At 44.9% G+C, this 22,720-nt stretch overlaps 1 protein-coding gene across 1 annotated transcript in view; it reads left to right on the top strand.

The window, feature by feature from the left end:
* Positions 1–22,720, top strand: part of LOC117515277 (transmembrane protein 163-like) — an 86,417-nt gene that overhangs the window by 27,837 nt on the left and 35,860 nt on the right. The gene's annotated exons all lie outside the window — the stretch shown is intronic.

Here is a 22,720-nt window from a genome sequence, read left to right as displayed (position 1 = left end):
TTCACGCAGGTTGACCCCGGCTGAACGGAACTATGACGTCGGCAATCGAGAACTCCTTGCGGTGAAAGATGCTCTTGAGGAGTGGAGACACCTGTTGGAGGGAGCGTCGGTGCGGTTCACGGTTTTCACTGACCATCGGAACCTGGAGTATATCAGGAAAGCCAAGCGGCTGAACCCCAGGCAAGCCCGCTGGTCACTGTTCTTCGGGCGTTTTGACTTCCGGATCACCTATCGCCCCGGGACCAAGAACCAGAGGTCGGATGCCTTGTCCCGGGTACACGAAGAGGAGGTCAAAACTGCACTGTCGGATCCACCGGAGCTCATCCTGCCTGAGTCCACTATCGTGGCCACCCTCACCTGGGACGTGGAGAAGATCATCCGGGAGGCCCTGGCACGGAGCCCGGACCCAGGAACAGGTCCAAAGAACCGGTTGTACGTCCCACCAGAGGCCAGAGCTGCAGTCTTGGACTTCTGTCACGGTTCCAAGCTCTCCTGTCATCCAGGGGTGCGAAGGACCGTGGCAGTTGTCCGGCAGCGCTTCTGGTGGGCGTCTATGGAGGCCGACGTCCGGGAGTACATCCAGGCCTGCACCACCTGTGCCAGGGGCAAGGCAGACCATAAAAGGTCCCAAGGACTTCTCCAGCCGTTACCTGTGCCTCATCGCCCCTGGTCCCACATCGGCCTGGATTTCGTCACGGGCCTCCCGCCGTCCCAGGGCAACACCACCATCTTCACGATAGTGGACCGATTCTCCAAGGCGGCCCACTTCGTGGCCCTCCCGAAGCTCCCAACAGCCCAGGAGACAGCAGACCTCCTGGTCCACCACGTCGTCCGTCTGCATGGGATACCCACCGACATCGTCTCAGATCGTGAGCCCCAGTTCTCCTCACACGTCTGGAGGAGCTTCTGCCGGGAACTGGGGGCTACTGTGAGCCTCTCGTCCGGGTATCATCCGCAGACCAATGGACAGGCAGAACGGGCCAATCAGGAATTGGAGCAAGCTCTACGCTGTGTGACGTCCGCACACCCGACGGCCTGGAGTAAACATCTGGCCTGGATCGAGTATGCGCATAACAGCCAGGTGTCCTCTGCCACCGGCCTCTCCCCATTTGAGGTGTGTTTGGGGTATCAGCCCCCGTTGTTTCCCGTGGTGGAGGGAGAGGTCGGTGTGCCCTCGGTCCAGGCCCACCTGCGGAAGTGCCGTCGGGTGTGGCGCTCCGCCCGTTCTGCCTTGTTGAAGGCCCGGACGAGGGCGAAGACCCATGCAGACCGCCGGCGATCCCCGGCCCCTGCTTACCAGCCCGGGCAGGAGGTGTGGCTTTCCACGAAGGACATCCCCCTCCAGGTGGACTCCCCGAAACTTCAGGACAGATATATCGGACCATTCAAGATCCTCAAAGTCCTCAGTCCTGCCGCAGTGAAGCTCCAACTCCCGGCTTCACTGTGGATCCATCCGGTTTTTCACGTGTCACGAATCAAACCTCACCACACCTCACCTCTCTGTGCTCCCGGACCGGCGCCGCCTCCTGCTCGGATCATCGACGGGGAGTCGGCCTGGACGGTGCGCCGGCTCCTGGACGTCCGTCGGATGGGACGGGGGTTCCAGTACTTGGTGGACTGGGAGGGGTATGGACCTGAAGAACGCTCCTGGGTGAAGAGGAGCTTCCTCCTGGATCCGGCCCTCCTGGCCGACTTCTACCACCGTCACCCGAACAAGCCTGGTCGGGCGCCAGGAGGCGCCCGTTGAGGGGGGGGTCCTGTTGTGTGTGGGCCGCCAGAAGAGGAGGTACTGCTGGCCCACCACCAGTGGGCGCCCTGCCTGAAGTGCGGGCTTCAGGCACGAGAGGGCGCTGCCGCCACGGACACAGCCGGGGGTGACAGCTGTCACTCATTATCTCTTGACAGCTGTCACCCATCTACTCAACATTATCTCACTCCATAAAGACCAGACGTCATCTTCACCTTGTTGCCGAGATATCGTACTTCATTGGAGGTAATATCCTCAGCCGTTTGTGTGGTACAATATAATTTGTATATTATGAGTGTTTGCAGGAGTACCGGTACCTCTGTCGGTGGAAGCTGAGAGACTGCTGGACGGCACTCTTTTCCCCTGAGGAATCACTGCGGTACTCTGCAACATATTGAGTGAGAGGTGGAAGTGGCATTCCCACCGTTGTTGTTACGGGGTGTACACACACCCACACTTGACTGTCTTTGTTCTCGCCAGCAGTACCAGATCCGACAGTCGGGGACGGTGATCACCTGGGAATTCGGGACTTGGCGGCTCCAGTATTCACCAGGTTCGGTGGCGGCGGAAATGGTGTGGTTCCGGCTCTTCTCAGGACAGACGTCTTCTATCCTCGAGCCTGCCCACACGTCACCTTTGTGGATTGACTGTAATCATATTCTGAGATTGTCTGTATGTTCGTTGTGCTCCTTCACAACATTAAATTGTTCATTTTTGGCTCATCTATTGACCGTTCATTTGCGCCCCCTGTTGTGGGTCCGTGTCACTACACTTTCACAACACTACATGTGGAGTCAGAGCTCTTCATCAGTCAAATGATTCTGGGGGTAACATCTTAAATAAAGCTTAATGGTTGCACTGATCCCAGTGTGGACTTCTCTCTTTAATTTCCACACTTGTGTGCAGCGATGCTATTTTTGGCACCGTGTGTCTGAACAAAATGAAGAGTTCTGATCCAATTCACACACAGCTTGCTGGAATTATTGAGGGTCAGCCAAGGACAAAGTGATTTCATTTTTGGAAAAATTTGTTAAAAGTCAAGATTACAGCCCAATGTTGGGATTTGGTTCAGTCTAGTGGTTTTTTTTTTGCTGGGGGGGTTGATGTTGTGTGCTCCCTCTCCCCGTAAGTAAGTAAGTAATTTTTCAATTTCAATTTCAATTTATTTTCCTTTATATAGCGCCAAATCACAACAGTTGCCTCAAGGCGCTTCACACAGGTAAGGTCTAACCTTACCAACCCCCAGAGCAACAGTGGTAAGGAAAAAGTCCCTCTGAAAAACTCTAAGTAAATAAAGTTTCTTTATGTAGCACCTTTCAAGATAAAATCACAAAGAACTTCCAGCAGATACTGAAAACAAATAAAACTAAGTTAAAGCCAGCACATACAAATGCATCTTGAGCTTCACTTTAAACATTTCGATTGAGTCCACAGAAGGTAGGCCCAAAGGCAATGCATTCCACATTTTAGGAGCCAACAACTCAAAAGCACAGTCTCCCCTAGTCTTCAGTCTTGTCCTAGGCACAAACAACAGCCCCAGATCCGAAAACCAGGCCTGCTTGTCACATACAGATCTAGTAGCTCACCGATATAAGGTGGCACTTGACCCTGCAGTGCTCTAAAATCTGGACCAAAATTTTAAATTGAAGTCTAAAATGGATTGGGAGCCAGTGCAAATTGGAAAGAATTGATGTTACATTTGACCTGTTTGATGACCTCGTAAGATGCCTTCCAGTCGCATTCTGGACCATTGGTAAGCAGTCCAGAGAGGTCTTGCTAAGGCTAAAACACTGAGTTACAATAATCTAGGCATGATGAGACAAACGCATGAACGATCATCTCCATGTCGGCCCTAGATACAATCCTGCGAAAACGAGCAATTTTACACAAATGAAAAAAACAAGATTGGGGCAGGCGGGTAACATACGCATCAAAATTGAATAACTGATTGAACGCAACACCTACATTCATGACTGCTGAGCTAACAAAAGGGGCCAGAGAATGAAGGTTCCCAACAATAGTCGGAATGAACTTGTCAGAGGCTTAAACAAGGACCTCAGTTTTTGTTGTGTTAAGGGAGAAGTAGTTAGCCACCATCCAGTTACCAATAACTTCAACAGAGCTCTGAAGAGCAGAAACTCTAGAAACTGTTTGAGTAGTGAATGAAATATATAGCTGGATGTCATCCGAATAACAATGGTAAGAAACCTCTTTAAAAAAGCTCAGGACATGACCAATTGGGAGCAAATATAGAGCAAATAATATAGGTCCCAGAACAGAGCCTTGAGGCACACCACAGGATAACATGGCAGAGGAGGACATAAATTTTTCCTTGGCAACAGCGAAGCGTTAGTGCAAAAGATAAAAACCAGTCCAGGGCAGACCCAGAAATGCCCACCCAAGTCCTTAATCACTCAATTAAAACCCCATGATCAACCGTATCAAAATCTGCAGAGAGATCCAAAGGGACAAGTGCATCTCTGCGCATTAAAATATAATTTGAAACTCTGAGAAGGGCAGTTTCCGTAGAGTGCAAGTGATGGAACCCAGAATGGAATTTATTCAAAATGTTATATTGACTTAAAACCTCATTAAGCTGTTTGGTGGCCAGTTTTTCTCTTTTGAAATAAAAGGCCATTTTGAAATCAGTCTAAAGTTTTTAAGGACCAACGGGTTAACATTGGGGTTTTTTTTTAAAGAGGTGACCTGTCCTGGGTTATGTTTGTATTGTTATGACATGTTTGTACTTGTTGCTCCTGGTCTGCAGCTGCGCTCAGCTGTCGGGGTTTCGCCTGACAGTTGAGCGTGGCATTTTGACAGCTGTACTTGTGAGGGACCTGCTTGTTGCTCAATGATTGTGTCTCTTCCATTCTCACGTGTTTTATCACTCCTCCCTTGATGTGTTACACCTGTGTTCTTTTGCCCTGTTTGCTTTTAAGCCACACATTTGTCACAGTTCAGTGTATATGTCTTGTTTTGTCCTTATGCCAGTCACAACAGGATTTCACGCTGAAAATTCCACTTGTGGTTTGTTTGTAAGTTCCTCCTCACTGACACTTTTGGCAGTTGTTTTTTCAGTTATTGGTTTTTATCACATTGTTTGTCTGAGCAAGAGTAGTTTCCCCTCACTGTCTCTTTTGGACAGTTGTCTTTTAGTTATTGGATTATTTTGATTTTTTGCCATCTCTGTAATTTTTCATGGTCACCTGGACACCTTGTTATTTTGCCTTTGTGTCTGGCTATCTGCATCATGGGGTCCATCCTAGTTCCAGTCATTCTAATTCCTGCTCTTTGTGGTACTAACCATAACAGAAATGACCCACCAGACCATGGACCCCACAGATTGTTTTGTGATCAATTTAATCTTCTGTTTAATTATGTGCACTTTTGCTCTATCAAACAAAGCTGGGACCTCATAGAGTCACACCATTTGGTGTTTGACCCATTTCCAGAGTTGCACGCCTTGGAGGACATTTTGGAGAAGGACCAGCTCCCACACTGGGTTTTGCACCCAGAGTCTTATTGGCCACCACCCTCACCATGCCTTTCAGAGTCAGAGGGGACACACTCCCCAAGCAGAGAAGTCACTCTGGATCCCTCCGTCACTGCAGTCACATCCAACTACACAACTTGACAGAACCCTCCAGCAATACCAACCCCACACTGTTGCAGCAATTGATAACTTCAGCACGGACCATGCTGTCCTTGGACGTGGCATCCTGGCTCACACAACACACCATCACCCTCCTTATGGCCATGGAGGAGCTCCAGATTTCCTCTCGGTCTCTGGATCCCCACGCTGTTTCTGTGTTCACATCTGCTTTTAGCATGGTGTACAACCTTCTGTGTTCTGCCATCCCTCAGTTAAGTCCACCGAATGCATTCCAAGACCATCTGCATCCAGCTCCCCTTCCTCCTCTCCAGCTGCCATATGTCGCCTCGTCATTGCAGGAGGTGGATGCAGCCGACCTCCCCGAGCTGCTGTCTGTGCTTGAAGTCACAGACAACATGGGTGGGGCCCGGAGGAAGAGGTAAAAGGGTGGTACAAGGGCTGATAGATGGGACCTACAGCCGGCTGCCACAACAACTACAGTCTCTCCACCAATTCCTGCCTCAGGGCCAGTCCTGGAGGAAACTTCTGGACCCTCAGCAGAGTGCAACCTGGCTCTGGGGTGAGAGGGGGGATGATAATGGCTGCCATTTTTCTTACAGATCAGTGGACGAGGGGCCATGTAGCAATCCACCTGTGACATCAGTGGATCTCTGTGTGCCCTCTGGCAATCCATCCACGACTGAGGTGGGAGCAGTACTCCCAGGACGATCCGGCATGCTGCCTGCAGCAGAGGAGAATCTTCCGGGGATTCTGCAAGGGACCGTGTCATGCCATGTCACTGAGCCTCCTCCATGCCCTGGGCTGGGTGGGGGGACAACTGATTCCTCTGCCATCTTTTGCAGGTCTGTGGGCAGACCTGCAAAACTGCAGACTGCTGACATCACGGAGGAGTTCCAAGTCCCAGCCCCCACTAGGTTAGGCTGAAGACGTCACCGGGGACACGCGGCTGTCCTCATGGCTGGTGACATCAACACAGATTCCACCGCCTCAGCCAATGAAGACATCACCGAGGAGTCAGCCATTCTGGCTCCTGATGAATGTCACGGAGCAACTTCCCGACTCCACCCTTGAGCGTGTCGTTAATGACGTGTCTGCCCCACAACAGCGGTCATAATAGGGGAGTCTTTGGCTCCTGAGGACATCAGTGGGGTGGGACTGGATGCCCTCACTCCTGAATACATTGGTGAGGTGGGGTGGGACATCCCCACTCCTGAAATCATCTGGGGGCTGGGCTGGATGTCCCGTCCCAGATGTGGCGGAGAACTCCGGTGGGCCGTGCAGCCACCGCTCTGCTGATTCTGATTGGAACACTGGGGGGCTGCACAGTCGCACTTCTGCCTCCACCGAGGACACCTGCCAGCCACTTGGTCGAGCTACTGACTCTTCTTTGAACTCCAGCCAGCCACACGGTCGGGGTTCCAGACTCGTTCAGCCACCAGTCTCTGCTGTCAACGGTTACGGTTAGGGTGGGGGAAAGAGTAAGATTAGGTTATGGTTAAGGTTAGGGTCAGGGGTAGGAGTATGGTTATTTGACTCATTTTGTCACAGGAGCACACACACACAAAAAAAAAAACGTGGGACTGGGCTGTCTGGTATCATTCATTCAGTCAGGTTGCATCGTGGCCACCTGGGCAGTTCGCTCTGGTTTGGGGACGTGCCCGCCGTTCCACCGCCGACCCCCATTTTCAGCTGCAGTCATTTTATTGATCCTGTACTGGTAGTTATATTTATGAATGCTGGTCTCCAGGCCCATGCGTCATGGTTTGGGGGACGCAGGGTTTTTTTGGGTTCTTTGTTTTGCGCTGAGTGGGTGAGTGCAAGTGGGTGTATGTATGTTTCCCCGAGCACCCCTCCCGTGGTCTCAGGTGTATGTTTTGCTGTGCATGTGAATGTGCGTGTGGCTTATTTGTCAGTTCCTGATTGTAGTCCTGCTGTCCCCTACCGCTCCCTGTGCTCTTTTGTTTTTACTTGATGTCTATTTTGGTTCATGTGTCCTGGGTTATGTTTGTATTGTTATATGTTTGTACTTGTTGCTCCTGGTCCGCGGCTGCGCTCAGCTGTCGGGGTTTTGCCTGACAGTTGAGTGTGGCATCTTGACAGGTGTACTTGCGAGGACTCTGCTTCTTGCTCATTGATTGTGTTTATTCTGTTCTCACGTGTTGTATCACTCCTCCCTTGATGTGTTACACCTGTGTTCTTTTGCCCTGTTTGCTTTTAAGCCACACCTTTGTCACAGTTCAGTGCGGGTCGTTTATATGTCTTGTTTAGTCCTCATGCCAGTCATGCCTGCATTTCTTGCTGAGAATTCCACCTGTGGTTTATTTGTTAGTTCCTCCTCACTGTCACTTTTGGCAGTTGTTTTTTTTTTCAGTTATTGGTTTTTATCATTTGTTTGTCTGAGCAAGAATAGTTTCTCCTTACTGTCTCTTTTGGACAGTTGTCTTTTAGTTATTGGTTTCTTTAATTGTCTGCCAGTGCCATTTTGATTTTTGTGCCAGCTGTGTAGTTTTCCATGGTCACCTGGATATTAAACATCTTGTTATTTTGCACTTATCTTTATATCTGGCTATCTGCATCTTGGGGTTAGGGTTAAGTTTAAAATGTTATTGTAATTCTTCTATTCAGGGGTTACTAAGAATCTGTATATTAATTAAAGATACATCTAAATTATGGTTAATTTTAAACACTAATGCAAATTCATATATCACCTTTTTGTGTTGGTCACATGCCCCTGGGTGACCTTGAAACTTCAAATTCAAGCTCTTTTTGAACTATGTATCTCCACAACTGTTTAGCACCCATGTGGATTAAGCATGGTTGAATGGTTATGTTGTGTGTTAGTCAGAGATGAAGTAGGTCAACTTTGGATGTTCATCCATTCATTTTCTAAACCTGCTTATTAGAATTATGGGCCAGGGGTACTGGAGCCTATCCCAGCACCCATTGGGCAAGAGACAGGGTAAAGGACACTTCGTTACAACCATAGTCATATTTAACATTGTAATCAAACATCTGACTGCTGTACTCACATTTGATAGTTGTTTTGTTTGTGAGAATTAATGTTTTTAGGAATTAGACAAGCAAAATAGCAACTAAACTTTAGAAATCAGCTTTAGAATTGCTGGCACATTAGTGGCAAAGTAAAGAAATATGACTTGCTCAATGTATTATTTTATATAATGTACTAATTAATGTCAAGCTGATCCCGAGATTAGTTGGCACCGGTCAGTTTTTAATTGTAAAGTATTGCATATTAATCCTTACAGAAATGCAAGAAAACCTTCATAACTTCACAGTGCAATAATGTACAGTTTTAATTAAATTCAGTTTGAGTTATATATGTTATGGTTAGCGCTATATGGTAGCATCTTGGGGTCAAGATAGGACCCCAAGATGCAGGACAGCCAGGACACAAAGGGTTAATTTAAAACATCCAAGGTGTTTAATCTTTCAGCGCGACAGTGATATAACAAGGGTTAACAGGATGATCCAACGTAGCAATAACCCCAACACAACAAAAGACTAAATGAGAGACCAAACGAGGGACTAACCAAAACAACGGACAGAAAACACAGCAGGGTGCAAACGTTTATAAACTGGATAAACGAGCTTGAGACTGACAGGACGGGTGACAGAAGACAAAGATAAATCAAACAGCAAAGGAGAAAGCAGACGGGTTTACCTCATAAGCCTGAGAACTGGTTGACAACAGGTGTGATAACTGAGTGAGGATGGGAGAACACGAGAGGAATTAAAGGAACACAATGAGATAACAGATAAAAATGGACAACACATGGTACATGTAACTAAAACCAGATCATAAAACCAAAATATGGAGTGCACAAAACTGCAACATAATACATGGAGTAACAGACAACATGATAGATAATTAACTCAACCCTGATTACCGACAAACTGTAAACAAATGCAAACAATGAATAAGGACCTCAACCCAAACACAGACATAAGATCCAGACAAGACACATACATGCCCAGACCCACACGAGTGACACAGACATATACACATACAGGACCCACATGACAAATGCCAGAGCGGTACTGCCAGGAGTGCGCACGCCCACACACACACACACACACACACACACACACACACACACACACACACACACACACACACACACACACACACACACACACACACGGGGCTCACACCAGACTCGGACACAAAACAAGGAGGCAGACACATGATCAGCCAGACACATACACAAAGGGCAGATGACTGATACCCGCAAAAGACTCACAACAGACACGGACACAAAGCAGGAAGGCGGACACACATACACAGCTGACGGATGGACTGGACACACCCACACATACGCAGAAAACAGAAAGTGCACATGAACACACACATGCAGACAACAGCAGGTGCACAGGAACACACAGGACTCAGGAGGTAGATCCACGGAGGACAAATATGACACAAACACCAATAAAAACCTCATGAACAGATGACCCCACAACAGTACCCCTCCCCCATGGGCTGGCCCCCGACAGCCCAACCCCCCCCCCCCCCCCCCCCCCAAAAATGGCAGGACTAGAACAGAGAAAAACAACAGACATGGAACACACACACGGGAATCCAAACAAGGAGCCCAACAAAAACTCTGACCCCCAAAAACACCCGCCAGGTGGGAGGCAGGGCTGGGAAGCAAGGCTGTCACGCTCCCAAACCAGGGTGAATCGCCCAGGAGACCACAATGTAATAACAAAGTTTGGAATGGAGAATGAAAACTTTGACCTCCGCCGAAAGCGGAAGCTGGTGACAGGCTGAAGCTGAGCACGGGATTCTGATTGTTCGGCCGGCTCGGGTCCTCAGCAGAGAGAGGAATCTGGCTGTGTGTCTGGCTGGAGTTCAGAGACAAGACAGGAGTCCAAGGTTGAGACAGAAGTGTGGCCCCCGGGGGTCCTGTCAGAGACAGCTGGGCAACCGCATGGCCCACCGTTCTCCCCTGTTCCTGGGATGGGGACATCCAGCCCTGCCCTGTTGCTGTGGTGGCCAGACCTGTGTTGCTGTCTCCAGTTGTGGGAGTGGACGGCTCCCAGATGACGGCTTTGGCAGCACAGGTGACTGGTTCCGCATCGATGTCTTCAGATGAGGGGACATCCAGTACTCAAGTCCGCACCAGGTAGCAGTCACTGCTAGCGGGTGGCTACCTCGACCTGCTCGTATAAAATAGTGGTCAATCAAAGTGACCACGCCCTGAAATAATCATAACTTCATGCCTTCACATATCTTAAACTGATGAGTTATGTAAAAATTCCTTCACTGTATAGTTGTGAACGGGGAAACCAGTTATAGGCAGCAAAACTGTTTTTGTACCATGCAAAGTTGGAGATTTTAACATGGGCGGCTATGTTATGGTTAGAGGTCTGAACGGGACTGGACTGGTACAGACGATGAACTCAAATGCTGGGAGCAAGGAACATAACTGGTGGGAAAGAAAGATATTTATTTATATTAACTAGATAAATAATAATGCTGTGCTGGGGGTGTCTGCAGAGTGGAGAGTCAGCCCAAACGTAGCGGTAGAAATTAGGGAGCTGCAGGTTCTCGAGCCAGTCTTGTAAGAGAACTGAAATCCTAGAGTATATGGTACTGGAGGCAGGGCCAAGTGGGACGCACAGAGCCGAGAACAGAAATTAGGAGAACAGAGGAGAGAAGAGGTGAGTGATCGCACTCGTAACACTGAAGCCTTTAACAACAGACAGTTCACTGAAGGCTTAAAACAGGAATGTTCACAGTTCTGGAAATAATGTTCACAGTCTAGGAAATAAGGTTTGGTGTTCAGGAATCGTTCACAGTTCATGAATATCTTCACAGGTCAAAGGTCAGGTGCTGCACATCTTGTGACGCAGTTACAGTTAAGCAGGACTTGACTTTAGAAATGACTTGGAAATTTCTTAGTAGTTCAATATCAGAGTTCATACAGTTCTGGGAAAACAGTTCTGGGAAATAGTTCTTGGTACTAGTTCTTGGAACAGTTCAAGGACCCAGTTCTTGGAAACAGTTCTTAGTCATGCACAGTCATAAACAGGGGGAGGGTGAGAACGGGATCTCACAGAACATGAAGGAACTTAACTGAAGCGTGGCATAGCTACGCGCTCTGTAGCTGAGAGCCTGAGAGTTCCAAAGTGACGTTGGGCAGAATGTGGCATGGGAGCCAGGAACGTCTGCGACAAGGAAGCTACGCAGGAGAGCATCTGGAAACATCAAAAACATCAATGAGCTCTAATACAGAAAGTAGAGTTGGCCAGATTACCTTGGAAGGAGCTGCAGAGAGCTCAGATGTCAGAGCGCATTGAAGTGGCAGGAAAGACGAGGTCAAGGTCATGCAAGCTTAATGATCGGGATGCAACGCAAGAATCTGGCAGTGAATGAGCTGAAAGCTTGGGTTTAAGTAACCCGCTGCTGATGAGCCGCTCATGAACGTCTTGTGCATGTTGATGATGAGCAGCAGGTGTTCCTCAGCTCATAGTGCACCATCTGGGGGAACACTAACAAACTACACACAAGGTTAAAAACAGACAGGCAAGGGAGGCAGACAAAGGCAGCCCACAACAGTCTATGTGGAGTGACTCATTTTGGGAGCCAGCCTCATGTGGCCATTCAAGGACCTGCAATATTTGCCACTTCCATGTTGGCTTCATTTTTTTGCAACGGAGGTTAGGGCCATATATTTCTACGTTTTTTGTGCAACAGCCATCCACAAGATGCTCTTGTACTTGGTCTTTCTGCTGGTGGTCAAATCCTAAAATAGATCCAATGACTGAATGCCATAACACATGGTTTGCATTATTTTTTGTGACACTTCACGCCCTGTGGATGGAGGCAGTATTATTCTAATGTCATTTGTCTGTACTACCACCCAACAATATGTAGCTGCAGATGTGTAAAAATCCAAGAGGGAAGAAGCGATAAAATATGCAGAGAGATGGAGGGGAGGAATCCTCTCCTCCATCTCTCAGGTTTATTTTTAGCGAGCAGCAGACTCACTGGGGACCATCGACTCGCATGCAGACTTATAGCCTGTGTGGTATCTCTCACCTTTTTGTTCCCCACTTACGTTCTCATTTTGTTTTTGCTGCAGGAACAGCAAGACCTTTTTTCAACCAAGTCTTCCTTCGATCCATCATGTCGCTCCCTCTTCAGCAACCCTCGTTTTGCATTTTCCTCCTGCTCTCATCTCATCTACATATAACGTTTCCCTGTGCTGAAGGCACCAGCAACCTCAGAGAAAAAACAAACAAATAAAAAACCCCAGCAACAACTCACAAATAAGTGAAAATTTTAAGATACCAGCTCTGCAGAGATATTTAGGAGGGCATGATGGATTTATTGCAAAACCTTTCTAACAGAATAATTATTTAGCAGCTCCACTGTTTAATTTTTACCCGAGGCAATCAAATATGACCATCGGGTATTGCGAAGGCTTTTCATCTATCCATCTCTCTGTCCATCTGTCTGTGCTCAGCATAAGTCCAGTCCTATCACTGCCACCGTCTTCAAATTGACAGGGAACATTCTTGGGACAAAGACCTTGGACAAGTTCAAAGATGGCTAACCTTGACATATTATAAAGAGGTATTTTAAGAGGTTAAAATGTCACATTCTGTAGCTGATTTTATGGTATGATCTCGAGAATGTTAGCGTGGTGACATCACTTCCTGGTATCACTTGGTAACGTCACATTTTTGGCTAGAAATAACAGCTTTCTCGTATATTATGTAAAAGTTAGTGGGAAATAAACACTTCTACACATGAAAACACTGTTTTTGTAACCTGATAACACCTCTGGAAGGATTTACAAATCATTTAGCGAATGTTAGCGTGGTGACGTCACTTACTGGTTTCGCTGGCTGCTAACTTCACTTTGTTTTTGGCTAGAAATAACATCTTTCTCATATATTATGTAAAAGCTAGCGAAAAATAAACACTTCTAAAACTGAAAACGCTTTTTTTGGAAGATAATAACATCTCTGAACTGATTTACAAGACAATTCGCGGACGGTAGTGTCTATGCTAGCCTCCGCTAACTGCTGTGGAGTTAGACTTATCTGATTAATACCTGCAAATGCACAGACGGTAATCTACAAATATTGCTTGATTTGCACAAATTCCACTCTTCTCAAAAGCTCATACATGTGCACACACAAGGCCATTTCAGCATTCTGCAGATGCCATTGAAATGCAAATATTGTTTCTGATTGATTGATTGATTGATAGAGGAGCTTTATTGTACATGTACAAATTGTATGTAACACAATAGGATCATAATAATTAAACAACTGCAAATTGTGAAGAACACAATGCTCATACGGTCGAGGGTATTTTAGCATTGCATTATATTTTTAAAAGCTTTAAAGACAAATTTAGAAATTTTGGTAGAAATCCTGTTTTCAGCAAACTACTGGAAAAAAAATCCATGTTGTTACATGACCACAATATTCACTCAGTAACAATGGCGTAATGTCACCAAGCTATTGATACCTGCTAATTAGTGCTTACATTCCAGTGTTTGTCCTTTTTGAGGATTTTCTTAGACATATCTGAGATAATATTTACTCTACTGGTCTACTGCTCTGCTGGCCTCTACTGGTGGTTGGCTCTCACTGCGGTATTGTATCACTTCCTGTTCAGGAGCACAGCGGTGTTTTGCTGTATCTGTTAGCTGTTTAATCTGCACAGTTAGATTGATCTAGTTAACTAGATAACGATTTGTTTCACAGTGTAATCTTCACGTGCCTTAACTAAAGTACTCCCTGTGCTGAATCACCTCTAAATTATTTACACATTATTCACTTTGTGTGTTTTTAGGAATCCGCTAGCTTAGCGCAGGTACTAGCTCTTAGCCGGTTTAGCATGGCGGCTTCTCCTGTCTCTCCCGCACTTTTCTGCTCTGGGTGTGAAATGTTTAGTTTTTCCTCAGCCTCCTTTAGCAGTAATGGTACTTGTAATAAGTGTAGCTTATTCGTAGCTTTGGAGGCCAGGCTGGGCGAATTGGAGACTCGCCTCTGCACCGTGGAAAATTCTACAGCTAGCCAGGCCCCTGTAGTCGGTGCGGACCAAGGTAGCTTAGCCGCCGTTAGTTCCCTTCCAGCAGATCCCGCGCCGGGAAAGCAGGCCGACTGGGTGACTGTGAGGAGGAAGCGTAGCCCTAAACAGAAGCCCCGTGTACACCGCCAACCCGTTCACATTTCTAACCGTTTTTCCCCACTCGGCGACACACCCGACGAGGATCAAACTCTGGTTATTGGCGACTCTGTTTTGAGAAATGTGAAGTTAGCGACACCAGCAACCATAGTCAATTGTCTTCTGGGGGCCAGAGCAGGCGACATTGAAGGAAATTTGAAACTGCTGGCTAAGGCTAAGCGTAAATTTAGTAAGATTGTAATTCACGTCGGCAGTAATGACACCCGGTTACGCCAATCGGAGGTCACTAAAATTAACATTGAATCGGTGTGTAACTTTGAAAAAACAATGTCGGACTCTGTAGTTTTCTCTGGGCCCCTCCCCAATCGGACCGGGAGTGACATGTTTAGCCGTATGTTCTCCCTGAATTGCTGGCTGTCTGAGTGGTGTCCAAAAAATGAGGTGGGCTTCATAGATAATTGGCAAAGCTTCTGGGGAAAACCTGGTTTTGTTAGGAGAGACGGCATCCATCCCACTTTGGATGGAGCAGCTCTCATTTCTAGAAATCTGGCCAATTTTCTTAAATCCTCCAAACCGTGACTATCCAGGGTTGGGACCAGGAAGCAGAGTTGTAGTCTTACACACCTCTCTGCAGCTTCTCTCCCCCTGCCATCCCCTCATTACCCCATCCCCGTAGAGACGGTGCCTGCTCCCAGAGCACTGTAGCCAGGCTGACAAAGAGTCAGAGTATTCCTTTAACTTTAACTACTAACTTTAACTAGTAACTTTAACTAGTAATGACTTCATGACTTTCTTTGCTAATAAAATTTTAACTATTAGAGAAAAAATTACTAATAACCATCCCAAAGACATATCGTTATCTTTGGCTGCTTTCAGTGACGCCTGTATTTGGTTAGACTCTTTCTCTCCGATTGTTCTGTCTGAGTTATTTTCATTAGTTACTTCCTCCAAACCATCAACATGTCTATTAGACCCCATTCCTACCAGGCTGCTCAAGGAAGCCCTACCATTAATTAATGCTTCGATCTTAAATATAATCAATCTATCTTTATTAGTTGGCTATGTACCACAGGCTTTTAAGGTGGCAGTAATTAAACCATTACTTAAAAAGCCATCACTTGACCCAGCTATCTTAGCTAATTATAGGCCAATCTCCAACCTTCCTTTTCTCTCAAAAATTCTTGAAAGGGTAGTTGTAAAACAGCTAACTGATCATCTGCAGAGGAATGGTCTATTTGAAGAGTTTCAGTCAGGTTTTAGAATTCATCATAGTACAGAAACAGCATTAATGAAGGTTACAAATGATCTTCTTATGGCCTCAGACAGTGGACTCATCTCTGTGCTTGTTCTGTTCTGTTAGACCTCAGTGCTGCTTTTGATACTGTTGACCATAAAATTTTATTACAGAGATTAGAGCATGCCATAGGTATTAAAGGCACTGCGCTGCGGTGGTTTGAATCATATTTATCTAATAGATTACAATTTGTTCATGTAAATGGGGAATCTTCTTCACAGACTAAGGTTAATTATGGAGTTCCACAAGGTTCTGTGCTAGGACCAGTTTTATTCACTTTATACATGTTTCCCTTAGACAGTATTATTAGACAGCATTGCTTAAATTTTCATTGTTACGCAGATGATACCCAGCTTTATCTATCCATGAAGCCAGAGGACACACACCAATTAGCTAAACTGCAGGATTGTCTTACAGACATAAAGACATGGATGACCTTGAATTTCCTGCTTTTAAACTCAGATAAAACTGATGTTATTGTACTTGGCCCCACAAATCTTAGAAACATGGTGTCTAACCAGATTCTTACTCTGGATGGCATTACCCTGACCTCTAGTAATACTGTGAGAAATCTTGGAGTCATTTTTGATCAGGATATGTCATTCAATGCGCATATTAAACAAATATGTAGGACTGCTTTTTTGCATTTGCGCAATATCTCTAAAATTAGAAAGGTCTTGTCTCAGAGTGATGCTGAAAAACTAATTCATGCATTTATTTCCTCTAGGCTGGACTATTGTAATTCATTATTATCAGGTTGTCCTAAAAGTTCCCTGAAAAGCCTTCAGTTAATTAAAAATGCTGCAGCTAGAGTACTGACAGGGAATAGAAGGAGAGAGCATATCTCACCCATATTGGCCTCTCTTCATTGGCTTCCTGTTAATTCTAGAATAGAATTTAAAATTCTTCTTCTTACTTATAAGGTTTTGAATAATCAGGTTCCATCTTATCTTAGGGACCTCATAGTACCATACCACCCCAATAGAGCGCTTCGCTCTCAGACTGCAGGCTTACTTGTAGTTCCTAGGGTTTGTAAGAGTAGAATGGGAGGCAGAGCCTTCAGCTTTCAGGCTCCTCTCCTGTGGAACCAGCTCCCAATTCAGATCAGGGAGACAGACACCCTCTCTACTTTTAAGATTAGGCTTAAAACTTTCCTTTTTGCTAAAGCTTATAGTTAGGGCTGGATCAGGTGACCCTGAACCATCCCTTAGTTATGCTGCTATAGACTTAGACTGCTGGGGGGTTCCCATGATGCACTGAGTGTTTCTTTCTCTTTTTGCTCTGTATGCACCACTCTGCATTTAATCATTAGTGATTGATTTCTGCTCCCCTCCACAGCATGTCTTTTTCCTGGTTCTCTCCCTCAGCTCCAACTAGTCCCAGCAGAAGACTGTCCCTCCCTGAGCCTGGTTCTGCTGGAGGTTTCTTCCTGTTAAAAGGGAGTTTTTCCTTCCCACTGTCACCAAGTGCTTGCTCACAGGGGGTCGTTTTGACCGTTGGGGTTTTTCCGTAATTATTGTATAGCCTTGCCTTACAATATAGAGCGCCTTGGGGCAACTGTTTGTTGTGATTTGGCGCTATATAAATAAAATTGATTTGATTTGATTTTGATTTAATATGGCTAGTGGTGAGGTTAGCTGTGCTAATGCTCTGAGCTCCAGTATTTCCATTGAGATACATTTTATTATTTTGTATGTTAGTGCCGTAAGCACTAATTAGCAGGTATCAACAGCTTGGTGATGTTACGCCATTGTTACTGAGTGAATATTGTCGTCGTAATTTGTAATACATGCACCCAAGCCACTCATTATGAATTGATGAAGCCAGTATGGTGGGAATGATTCCAACATTTGCCCGTTGGATCTCCACTCACAGCTTCATGTTAGAGTGGAATAGAGAAGGACTGTAAAATCTGAAAACTGATCCAATCTAGGCTGAGGTTCCCTATGTGTGTTCTGAGAAACCTCAGCTAAAATTGCAGGGCTATCTGGGTGTCTTGGTGTCTCCTTCCAGCATGGTCACTCAGTTTTTGTGAATTTCCTAATTAACACAGGTTTACGATACTGTAAATGAAGTCCAAGATATATTTCGAGACTTAGAAATGTTCATGTATCCATCCCCTGACTTGTTAAAACAAACAAACAAGCAAAAAAACAAAAAAAAAAAAGGCTATTAAAGTGATAATTTAGTCATTATATTCTGAACAAATTGCCCTGTACCAACTTTTTTGGAATGTGTTGCCACCCTTGAATGCAGGAATGGATGTATATTAACAAATAAAATAAAATTGAACAGATAAAGCATGAAATATTTTTGGTTCATGCTGTCTGCAATGAAATAGAAGTCAAAGTAAATGTAACAATCACTGTTTTTTGTTTGTTTGTTTGTTGTTGTTGTTTTTTTTTGCATTTTGCATTTTGATTTTTGCATTTTGCATTTTCCCCACATTGTCCCATATTTTCTTATTTGGAGTTATATAAATGTAGTCTGAAAAATACACATGGAAGAGCTGGAGCTGTTCTGGAAGTCCATAATGTCTTTGGTCTCCAAACCATGTGTCACAGTGAGCTCACTGTGTGCAGATTTTCATCACAGCAAAACATTCCTGATGGATTTCAAGTAGACAAGCAGAAAATTGCCTGCTGATGTTGGCCCTCCATGGTGCATGATTTAAAACAGCCGAGACAATTTACATAGTTTTTTTCCTTTATCATTTTACAGACAAACAGCTGTGGTCTTGGAGGTCAACAGGCCTAGTCTTGGGAAATAAAAGAAACAAATGTGCTCATATCAAGCTACGTATATATAATTTGAAAACCATTTGTGTTGAGAGAGACTGAAAGTGTCTGCTTTGGCTACATTCATATGAAATCCTTTCTGCAGGTTTGCGTAAGCTAGATTACAACTGCTGTTAAACACTAGATGCATTGCACAAATAAATAAAAACACAAAATCAAATGACAGAATAAAAGTCCAACATGTGTGATAGTGATAAATTCGGTTTGAAAAATCAAAAACTGTTTCTGTATCTGTATATACACAGCATACAATAAATAAATAAAGGACATGGGATATTGTACATATGAAAATCTTACAAGGATAAAGTTGCTACCAGTGTATTCTATATCCTGTATTCTATATTGCACAGTTCTTTCTAGCAATTTGTATTTAACTGTCTTATGGCGGTTGGGTAAAAGCTGTCCCTGAATGCGTGTTTTGGAACTCAGCCTGCGGTACCATCTACCTGAGGGCAGGAGGGAAAACAGTTTGTTAAAGGGATGTGAAGTGTCCCTGGTTATCCTTCTTGCTCTGGACAAGCAACACTGTTCTGCCAGTTCACCAGTGGTTGGCAGCCTGGCCCCAATCTTCTCTGCTGCCTTCACGACCCTCCCCAGTGCCTTCCTGTCTGCAAGGCTGCTACTTTCATGCCACAGTGAGATACTACTGGTTAGTACACTCTATACTGATCCTGTATAGAAGGAGGTGAGGACAGCTAGGCTCAGATGGGCACTCTTTAATCTGTGGAGAATGTGCAGACGCTGGTTGGCCTTTTTTACCAGAGAGTATATGTGCAGAGTCCAGGTCAGGTTGTCTGAGACATGCACCCCCAGGAATTTTAATTGCTGCATAATGGGTGTATGGGGGGGCAAGCATCTTCTCTTCAAGTGGATCACCAGCTCATTGGTTTTCTCCACATTCAGGATCAGATTGTTATTGTTGCACGAATCAGTGAAGAGTCTCACCTCCTCCCTGTAGTGTGTGTCGTCCTCGTTCTGGATGAGTCTCACTACCGTTGTGTCATCAGCATATTTGATGATGTGATTTTTGCTGAACTTTACTCAACAGTCATGGGCCATGAGGGTGAAGAGGAGGGAAATCAGCACACACCCTTGTAGAGAGACTGTGGTTAAGGTGATGTTGTTCGACCTGCTGTTGTTACATCTGCACACAAACTGAGGCCTGTTTGTCAAAAAGTCCAGTACCCAGTTTAGCAGGAGGGTGTTCAGTCCCAGTGGGACCAATTTATCAGTCAGAAACTGTGGGATTATGGTGTTAAACGGCAGCATCCGGACCCATATGCATTTTTCCTGTCTAGGTGTTTGATGGACAGGTGGAGAGCAGTGGATAAGGCGTCCTCAGCAGAGCGGTTTGGTTGGTACGCAAACTGTACAGGGGCGAATGTGGGGGGATAAAATGGAGGTTATGAGCTGTTTTATTAGTCTTTCAAAGCACTTCATGATTAGTAAGAGCTACAGGGCGATAATCATTAAGGGTGGTAATGGAGGGTCTTTTGGGCACTGGGATGATGGCTGACATTTTGAAGCATGAAAGCACAACTGCATGACCCAGGGAGATGTTAGAAATGTCTTTCAGGACCTGTGCCAGTTGTTCTGCACACCCCTTTAGCCCACAGCCATGTATGTGGACCAGACCTGCTGCTTCTATCAGCCCGATGGGTGGTTAGCCCCACTAAGCTAATAGCATTGTCCGTTATTGTCTCATTTAGCCACGTGTCAGTGTAAACAAAAGCACAACAATTTCTCACTTATGTTTATGTGTAACTTCTAGTTTCAGGTAATCCAGTTTTTTTTTACCATTGATAGCCTTCATGCTGAGCCTGCCGTGGACTACCCGCTTCTGCTTCAGCATACATCACCGCCGTCAGGGCCTATCTCAGTGGGCTGCCGTTTGTGGAGACGTCGGTGCTGAGCAGGCCTCTCTGTGTCTCATAGCAGACCCTGGACTTGCAATAAATCCTGGGTGTTCAGATCGATGTGTCCAATTTTTGCTTTGCGGAGCAGCAGTAGATGTTGTTGGTCATAAACTTTCCTGTTCCTGCTTCTCTTTGTTGGGGGTTGACTTTAAACTTGATGCTTTTCTCTGTGTTGTTGTCATGAGCTGGTGCCGCCGCTGTCAACTGTGGTGCCGCCATCTTATATTGATATAGTGTTATATTGTTATACAGAACTTAATGGCTTAAAATATCTTAAACTAAGAAGTTAGAAAAAATTCATCCCTGTATAGTGGTCATGGAGGAGGAAACTATCTGTAGATACCACCAGGGTGTAAACATGTTTATTTCTGCTCTAAAGTTGGACATTTTAACATGGAGTTGAATGGGAAAGTGCTTATTTTTGGAGTCAGCCTCAAGTGGCCAGTCAAGGAACTGCTAGTTATAATAATCAAAGATATTCAGATGAGCATTTCTCTTTTTTAATCCCTGTGTTTTTGGCAGTCTTAATGCTGTATTTTAATGCTAGAATTGCTGCACGCACGCACACACGCGCACACACACACACACACACACACACACACACACACACACCAAGACCAAAAAGATGTGCATGACAATTTTAAAACATGTAATTTCATTAATAAAAATAAAATAGATGACAAAATGTTTACATATGTACACAAACTGTAACTCTTGAATGAAAATTTAGGAGAGGGTGCAGTGAGGCTAAATAGTGGGGAAAATGTGTAGCATTAGCATACATATGCAGTGCATCCAGAAAAAGTATTCACAGCGCTTCACTTTGTCCACATTTTATGTTACAGCCTAATTCCAAAATGGATTAAATTAATTTTTTCCCTCAAAATTCTACACACAATACCCACAACTGATGTTGTCATTATGGGGTGTTGTGAATAGAATTTTGAGGGAAAAAATGAATTTACTCCATTTAGGAATAAGGCTGAAACATAAGATGTGGAAAAAGTGAGCGCAGTGAATACTTCTGGATGCACCGTAATGATACCGTATGCTAGTGAGTCATAATTCATACATTCAATACCACTTAATAAAGCATGTGAAATATCTTTGCACTTCATCACAAATAAAGAATGAGGGTTGTTAGATGTGATAGCCATGATTATTCCGAAGTAATTATTCATTTCTTAAATATATAAGCTATCTCAGCTCTCGTGTCAAACAATATATTTAATATTCTCTCGGCATACCGTAGCTGCTGAAATGAAAATATATTCATGGTCAACATGAGTGGATTATCTCCATCATTTGCAAAAGATTCTGCCTGCATACCAGCATCGAACAATGTCCCTCATGTAATTTTATATTATCTTAATAAAGACAGCAGTGTGGTAATGTCACAGCAGCACAAAGGATTCTGGAACAAGTATATGGATAAATAATTGTAAAAAAAAAGTTGGCAAATTGTAAAGTAAAAAAATCTAAAGTTCTGTTATAAATCTTATGCTGATGCTTGTGGTGAGCTTGTTAAAGTTTTTGCGCTATCAAAATTAAGAACCGACATGCTGCATTATGTTATGAATGGTGGGGTTTCAAACTGCTTGTGGAGTTGTTGCCACCTCGTGTTTTCTTTTTGTCATCTCACTATTATTTCCTGTTCTTTCTCTCGGATGCCATGATAAGTACATGTTTTGGGCTTTATGTGTATACTTGATTATTCGAGGTGTGTTGCAGTGACCATTTGTGGTTGAATGTGGGTTTGTAGAGGGCGGGATATGAGGCAGATCCATATGTGCGTAATTCAAAGCAGTGTGCGATTTATAAATTTCCTGCAGGTGTGCATGCGAACAATCTTTTTTTCTAGTTCTTGTATAGTTTTAGTATGGATCCTGTGCATAGTTTTATAAACGAGGCCCAAGGTGACCCAGATGAACATGAATTCTTGATTTAGTTCTGATGTTCCAGTGAGGAAATTGTGGAATGAAGAAAGAAGTTAGAAAGCAACCTTAAATATGATTTAGAGTGAGCGACTTCAGGGAGGTTAACTGAAGATAAACCAGGTTCAGACAGGGATGGGTGAACAAGGAGGCACACAGACAGTCTGATAAATGGAATAGAAGACTGTCTGTCCAAACAGGGGAATGGCTGAAGGATGGAGAGATGACATATTGCAGAATCTGCAG

Source organism: Thalassophryne amazonica, chromosome 1, assembly GCF_902500255.1.
Source record: "Thalassophryne amazonica chromosome 1, fThaAma1.1, whole genome shotgun sequence".
In the NCBI taxonomy this organism is placed as follows: Eukaryota; Metazoa; Chordata; class Actinopteri; order Batrachoidiformes; family Batrachoididae; genus Thalassophryne; species Thalassophryne amazonica.
The sequence above is the reverse complement of the archived record's forward strand: the minus strand, read 5'-3'. Positions and strand labels throughout refer to the sequence as shown.